Source organism: Montipora foliosa, chromosome 9 (assembly GCF_036669935.1).
Source record: "Montipora foliosa isolate CH-2021 chromosome 9, ASM3666993v2, whole genome shotgun sequence".
NCBI classification, from domain to species: domain Eukaryota; kingdom Metazoa; phylum Cnidaria; class Anthozoa; order Scleractinia; family Acroporidae; genus Montipora; species Montipora foliosa.
In genome coordinates this window covers 22,192,645-22,200,144 of record NC_090877.1, presented here as the reverse complement: position 1 = coordinate 22,200,144, position 7,500 = coordinate 22,192,645, and the positions used below count along the sequence as shown (strand labels likewise).

At 38.4% G+C, this 7,500-nt stretch overlaps 1 protein-coding gene across 1 annotated transcript in view; it reads left to right on the top strand.

The window, feature by feature from the left end:
* Positions 1–6,705: 6,705 nt before the first annotated feature.
* Positions 6,706–7,500, top strand: part of LOC137970927 (uncharacterized) — a 1,987-nt gene continuing 1,192 nt past the window's right edge. The window contains exon 1 of the mRNA XM_068817593.1: positions 6,706–7,500. This exon is cut by the window's right edge and continues 1,192 nt beyond it. The gene's annotated coding sequence lies outside the window, so the exon portion shown is untranslated.

The following is a 7,500-nucleotide window of genomic DNA, read 5'->3' as shown; positions in this document are numbered from 1 at the left end:
TGACAAGGGTAAAACACATGTAAGCATCTCTTTAAATCTTTTTCGATGCCACTTCGATTTAAATTTAACATAGCGATGAATTTTAGATGACCTTGGTGTATTTTTCCGAATTTTATAAAAAAACAAACGCTTGCAGCTTTCGATTCTTCTTCGACAGTCGCTTTAGCTTTTTAACTGGTATTCTACTTGGTTCACGTTCCCGTCGGGACCTATGGCGTTCGAATAAATTCTTATTGCTGGTGTAAACAAACATCTCATAACGAGACCTGATTCCAAGTTTCTTCGTTAACTTTATTGGAGCCGTTGAATAATTTCGTACACTTGAATGTAACTGTTTCACTTCAGGGAGCATAATACAGTCTTCAGATGAATTAGAAACCGTTTGTGAACATCGTATAAGAGTACATAAACTTGCATACTGCTTGTAGATGATCCATGCGATGGTTGTTATTATAATGACACCACTGAAAAGAACAATCGTTAACGTTCCTCTACTCCACATTTCAAAACAAGTAATTACAAGAAACAGAAACATCATAATACGGATCCCGGTACATACTTGTTTTGCTTTCACATGGGACTCGCGCTGTTGAATTTTCAATATGGCGTTTTCAAGATTCTCTTTACCTCTCAGATCAAAATGTTGGTTCTTGCGTCGATCAACGTTATTCGTAGTTGCAATAGTACACACTTTTGCATGGTTATAGGTTTCCGTTTCCGTAATACTTCTGACATTTTTCACTTCACATTCGCATTCGCAAAATTCAACTCTGGCCGCCGTGCCTGCGGCCAGAGTAACTAGCAAACAAGGAAAATTGCATTCCACATGGAAGTAGAATAATGGACTTGGATGTTTTGAGAAGTTCATTGAAATGTTGTCAGCACTGTAAAGCAGGTGAGAAAAAACATTTTCTGCTCAAAGAAAATCAACACTAAAGAAAAGTCAAAATGAATTCTAAGTTTTATGGCAAGTACACACAACCTTGAGACTATAAAATTAACAGGTTTCCAAGAAACAATTATGAGGTTGATAAACCTCATAAAACAAGACGCCTACAAGGGCGTATCCGTGGAATGCGCAAACAGTTAAAGGGTAACTGACGGCTAGAAAGTCACTTTTTTTTAATACTGTCTAAATACCTCAGGTAACACATTGAAACCGACACAAGGTACTTCGAATGCTTTTTTGTGCCTTTTTTTGCTCGAAAAACTGTCATAAATGCCGCTTCGTAAGTCATCCGCCGTAAACGCTTAGAATTTGATCATGTGACCTGATACGTCACACGTGTGTACACCAAGCAAAGTAGATATAGCGAACAGTGGTGCAGGTGAGAGCAGCTCGAACTCGGGGTCCGATTTTCGGATTTTGAGCCTTCGATGGAAGGCGAAAATAATGAAAGGGCCTTGGAGCCTGTTGGTGAAATCAGGCTCTGGCGATTTGAACTGCCAGGAAGAAATGAAAATCGAGCGCGCGATTCAAAAGAGGATCAAGAGCCCCGGACGCCGCTGTCGCCTCAATCAAGAAAGCGACGAATGGTGAGTGCATTACCTTTATAGTATCTCAAAATCAATCGCGGCTAGATTACAGAATACCCATCCACTCATTAGCACACGAATAAGGTGCATTGTTATCAAAGCCTCGTTCTTAAAGAGCAGAAGGCAATATGCAAATTCAGTCGCTTATTAAATATAGGAGCGATGAAGTAAGAAGATTTCAATGTGCAGACTCTTGAATTCTATGGGAGCGACGTGTTTTTAAGCTACACGCAATTACCTTCCAAAACTTAGGTTTTAATACACTGAAAATACAAACATACGAGCTTGTGAAGGTGCTTTGGAAGGATTCATTTTTGAGAGTAGTTTTCCACATGATACATGTACATGTTTTGACGCTTTAGTATTGAATTTGGCGAACGATTGAAGATTTCTCGTCTTTCACCATAAAACGCAACGCAGCAAAAATAGCATTCGTACAGGTACTTAGAATTAAACATCCTCTTAATATTAACTTATTGTGAACTTCTGTTTTCCCCTCTTTTGTGGTCTTTGTACCTTGTTTATAGCCGAAGTTAAGTTATCTGTCACGTTTGTAACAGTTGCAGTGCTGATAACTGTTCATTTTGGTGAAACTATAAATAATACAACTTGTGTTCTCTATTTCGTCTTTTCAACATCGTGATAACAAATTTTACTGTACTGATTCTTTTATTACAAGGTGTCAGTGTGGAAACTGGGGTCAACATGGAGGGAGGAAGAGAACATCTGCTGTCAAGAAGTAGATGCAGTGAAAAATAAAAATTTGAGAAATGCAAGGAGTGACAGGCCACACTGATTCCCTTCCTGTGTGAAAACATGTATAGAACCTTTTATAGTTAAGGATTTTCCTTTTTTGTACAAAATGATTAGTGGTGCTTTAAAAATTTGGCGAAGTAGGGGTTGATTTTGAATTCAATGCCATTTTTTGAGTAAAGCTTCTTTTAGGTTTGACACTGATGGCTGGTATTGTGTCACAAAAAGTAAAATATCTTTTTGTGTTTTGTTATTTCCTTTAAAAAAATTAAGCTCTGAGCCCCTCCTTGTGAATTTGATTTCTGATAGTAGTTTTCCTACCGAATTGCGTGGGTTCACCTCTGTCCCGCAAATGTCTTTTAAATTTTGAAATGTTTTCCTCGAAAGTTACCCTTTAGGAGTTTGTTCTAAGGATTCCTGAGGCCTCACTTTGACGAATCCGTTTTTCATGTTTGGCGGGTGATCGACAAGAAGTAAAATGCTACAGTGGAAGGTCTCCGTTGGTTTAAAACGTGATTTTACATCAAGGATTGTTTGATCTTTGAATCTCGTGTCTTTGTCTACGATTGTTTCTAGAAACACAGTTTAGTGTCCTGCGTGACCTCGGAGCTCGAGTCTTCTACCCTCGATTGTTCGTTACACAAAGGGAGTTTTGTTTTTATTCTTCGAGCTTCGTTTACTTGCTCGGGAGTAGGAGACGCATGAATAGAAGGAACTGTGGACTTTTTAAATACTAGCTTAGAGCTGAATCCAGCATTATTTGCACCGAATCCTTCTTCTGTTAGCTGAGAAATGGTCGCTACAAATGTGACCCGAAGGTGGCGACCATCGAACAAATGCAACCACTGTCGCCGCACACTTTCATCAGCTGGAAACTGGTGAAGGCTAACTCCATCTGCATTTGTTTTGTTAGAAAACATCTCCACACAGCGCTTCCCTGGATCTCGTTTTCTTCGCTTTAAATCCTGTTGTTTTCCGTCCATATCGTAAATTTCAATGCGGCTTAGAGTGGTACAAGTTTGGATGACCTGAGCGCTATATTGTATATATTTTCTAAACTTTCGATCGTCATTTGAGAAACATTTACGTGCTTATTATTTTCCTTAGCATGAATGTGTCTCTGGTTCGTTTATTTTTTAACCAGGGCACTGCGTTTTATATTTTGGGTTCAAGGAAGTCTCTTCACATGAACTTAAGTGGTTTCCGCTCTCAGGGGCCGTCGGCTTGTTTTATTTAGATAAAACACCAAAATGAACGAGCATGAGTAGTTTACTCTTCACTCAGCTGACAGTGGTATACTTTTTGAAACGAGTAACCTTTCGGGACAAGATTGACTTCATCATGTTTTCCGTCGCAAATGAGAAACAAAGCTTGCGTGTAATTTCTTCCTAAACGCTGTTTTACCTGGCGTGCAACTCACCTGCAGCTATGAATAGACACGATCCGTCGCGTTTCGATTATTCAACCTTTTTAGAGGAAGTATTTTATTTCCCTCTTCGTATTTCATAGTCTCTAAAAGGTGGCTTATAGGAGAATAGAAGAAACCTTATTTTTTTTCCTCGTAAATTGTGGCAGCGAGCTGAACACATGGGCACCCAACGTCACTTTTCGGAAAATATCTGTTCGGAAGGCGATTTGAGATCTAGAATTTTCGGATCATTTGTTGTAAAATTTCTTGCTAGCCTGCCTGTCCTAGGATTTTCGAACATCTAAAGAATGGTATAATTGCCCATTTTAAACGGATTTTTACCTTAAAAAGGTCACCTAGAATTTTCGGGAGCCTTTTTTCTGGCTGAATTTTTCAAAAAGGTAAGCTTTGATCCCTATAGTTTTCGGATCATTATACTTTCAGCTAGGAAATCCGAACAGATGAAACATTTTTAGGGGATAAAAATATGCCTATATCTTCCGTTTAAATACGAAAATATGTTTAACAAAGCGATGTTATGTGGTTTAGAACTAAATTCTCGTTGGGTGCCCCTGTGAACAGCGAGAGCCGTGAAGTTGTTACTTTCAGATCTACCATGACCCTTTCACTACATTACACACGTGTGACGTATCACATCACGTGACCTGGATCAGAACGTTTTCAAAATGGCCGTCAATTGAGCATCAAAAGAAATTTGTAGAAAATTTGGTTTTGCACAAAATATCTTTTATTTGCTCATTTTGGATTCTTTAACCCAAGAGGAATGTATTGGTTCAACAAAAAAAAGGGAAAATTTTGACGTCAGTTACCCTTTAACACAAATTGTCCAGTTACAGTGAACTTCAAGTACAGGTAGACTTCGGAAAATGGCGAAAGATTACTAGAAAGATACATCTGTAATATAACTTAAAGTTTTTTGTTGTAAAAACTCATTACTAATGTTACTAAATTTGCAAATGCAAACAACGAAGCCCTATTAGCAGGTTATCAGGATACGGGATCTTTTATTTATTTATTTTTTGGAAGGAGACTTAATTCAAATCCTACAGTTTTACTTGCTTCGTTAACTCCTTTCATCCAAAAATTACAGGATCAGCCTTAAATCATCCGAAAAACTTATTACAAATCACAGTTATCATCTTATCATCCTGGGCCAGTTGTTCAGAAACTGGGTTTTAAAACGAGTTTTATCCTCTACTCCCAAATGCTGTTCAAGGCTGATATTCAGAAAAACTTTACATTAGAAGAAGTCAATCTTGAAAAACAAAAATAAGCAAAGGAAACTGTGACCAAAAAGTTGAAAACATGAAACAAAAGTTTACGGGGGGGGGGGGGGGGTGGGTAGAATTGAGGAGATACGGGATATTTTTTAAAGTAAGAACGCATTGCGTGTGGTAGTGCAGTAACTTGACAGTGTTTTTTTCCATAACTGTCAACTGAGTGGCGTTTTGTTTTTTCCAGGAGCTTCAAATCCTTGCACAATATGTAGCTCTAATAGTACACGACATTGTTTGGTATCGTAAATCATTACGGTGCCATGGTAGACATCTTTGCTATATACCACCTAAGAAGACATGTGTAAGAAGACATGTGGTTCAGCAAAATACTAAGCCCAGAACGATTGAAGAAAATAACAGGAAATCGAGAAACATTTGGCTTCAAAGCCGATATGTTGATCATTTACAACTTCTTTTTCACCACAAGCTTAAGCGTGTACTCTGAGCTTCTGACACCTTTCCAAGACCAATGTTACTGAAGTTTTTCCTCTTTCCAGTGGGGTTAGTATCTGGATGGGGGACGTTAAAATAAGCGACTTTTGCTGTCAGGAACATACGCCCAAAAATTCTATTTTAACGCTCAAAAATGCGAACAAAGCAAGGTACAGATTTTGCTAGCCTGCTTTATGCAAAACAAATATTGACGAAAAAGTAAATAAATATTAATATGTAGTTTTTAAGGAGAGCAGAAGGAACTTTTAGGAAGTGTCGATCGAGAATAAAACAATTTGCCATCAGCGAAAAACATTTCGGGAGATTTTTGTTACGTTCCATCAGAGTTCAATTTTTCTATCGTACTTTTGGTCATACAAGTAAAATCGCAAAATCGGAAGTGACATCGATTTTAGCGGCCGCCTGTGATCAAGTTATACCTTGCGTGTTTACTGACAACTCACGAAACAAAGGATACATCTGTGACAAAATGACGGCATAACACCTGGTTTTTGTTAGTGCGTTTTTTTTTCTTTCAAGTGTTATAAAGTTCGACAAGATCTATGTGCGAATTTAACATAAAGATCACAATCGTTGATGCTAGTCCAAGTGTTAGCTGAAGTTAAGCTCCTCCGAATGAGGTTAGTACTTGGATGGGGGACGGCTGCGAAGTCCCCGTGACGGCGATAGCTAATTCGTTTTTTTTAAACTTGATTTCATTTTTTATCTTGTTTGGCCGTTCAAAGCTATTTTCTTATTTCCTTTCTACGTCAAAACGGCGAACAAACTGGTTCCCAAGAAATATTGGAGTACGTATTCGTTCTATGCAAAATGCTTCTAATGAAGTATTCGTTGTATGCAAAATAATGTTCACAGTGGAACACACAAGTACGAAGCAAGATCTAGAAATAACGTAGAAAATTCTCCTTACCTTTAAAGCTTGCCTTTCTCAAAGAAAAAGCATCTATCCACTTTATCGAATAGTTTAATACTGAAACAATCATGGCGGGCGGAAAGGTTCTATTATAAATGTTTGCTTTCACCTATCTGACGGAAGTGGTCTAACGCGCTAGCAGAGATAAATCGTGATGGCTTGGGAAGTATAGGAGTTCTCCTCGGGGCAGGGAAGTTTGGAAATACCGTAGGGAAAATAAATCAGTCCACCCGATCGGAGATTAATTCAATATCCGTGGGGTATGCACATTTGTGACTACCAACAAAAAAAAGATTCCAGCCCGGTTTTAAGACGTGGATGCCTTCGGCATTCCACGTAATAAATCTTCAAAACATTACAAAACTTCTCATGTGCAATCAGCCATAAAAAGTCAGGGGTTGGTTCTTAAATTTTTGGGCAAGTTCTGAAAACCTTACCCTTACCTAAACTAAGCGTCACACAATAAAAATTATTGTAAGTCTATTGTTAGCACAAAACATGTTTTTGGTGAATTTGGAACAAACAAGCAGTTTCAATTGTCCACAGACCACAAATTGCATTCACTGCATTTGTGAAATTTTGTTAGTTGTTGCGAAAATTTACTTGTGCTTATTCATTCCAAATTAAAGGAGAAGACACACTGTCAGAACAAAGTATCAGATTTTCCTGAGTATCAATACTGTCATTTCATTTTCAGCCAATTTGTCGTTGTGGAACATAAAAGCAGAAAAAAAATATGGGTTAGCCTCAGTGTTCTCAGTTACCTGTGCAGTGTGTGGTATAGAGAATGTTGTCAAGACCTCCAGTGAACACAAGAGTGGTCAAAGAGGTCCTCCCAGTCACGATGTTAATTCAAGAGCTGTTCTTGGGTGTCTTCATACAGGAATCGGTGAAACCCACCTAAATAATTTACGGTGTACATTAAATATTCCCTCAATGAATCCAGTAACTTTCAAAAGCAGAGAAAATGAGATTGGGCATGCAGTAGAGCAAGTAACAAAGAGAAGTTGCAAAACTGCAATGTCAGAAGAAAGAAATGTTGCCCGGGCATCCAAAAGGGTGTAAAAGCAGATGACCAAGGCTGCATCAATATCCCCTGCTCATATGACATGGGTTGGCAAAAACGGGGAAAGGGGTAC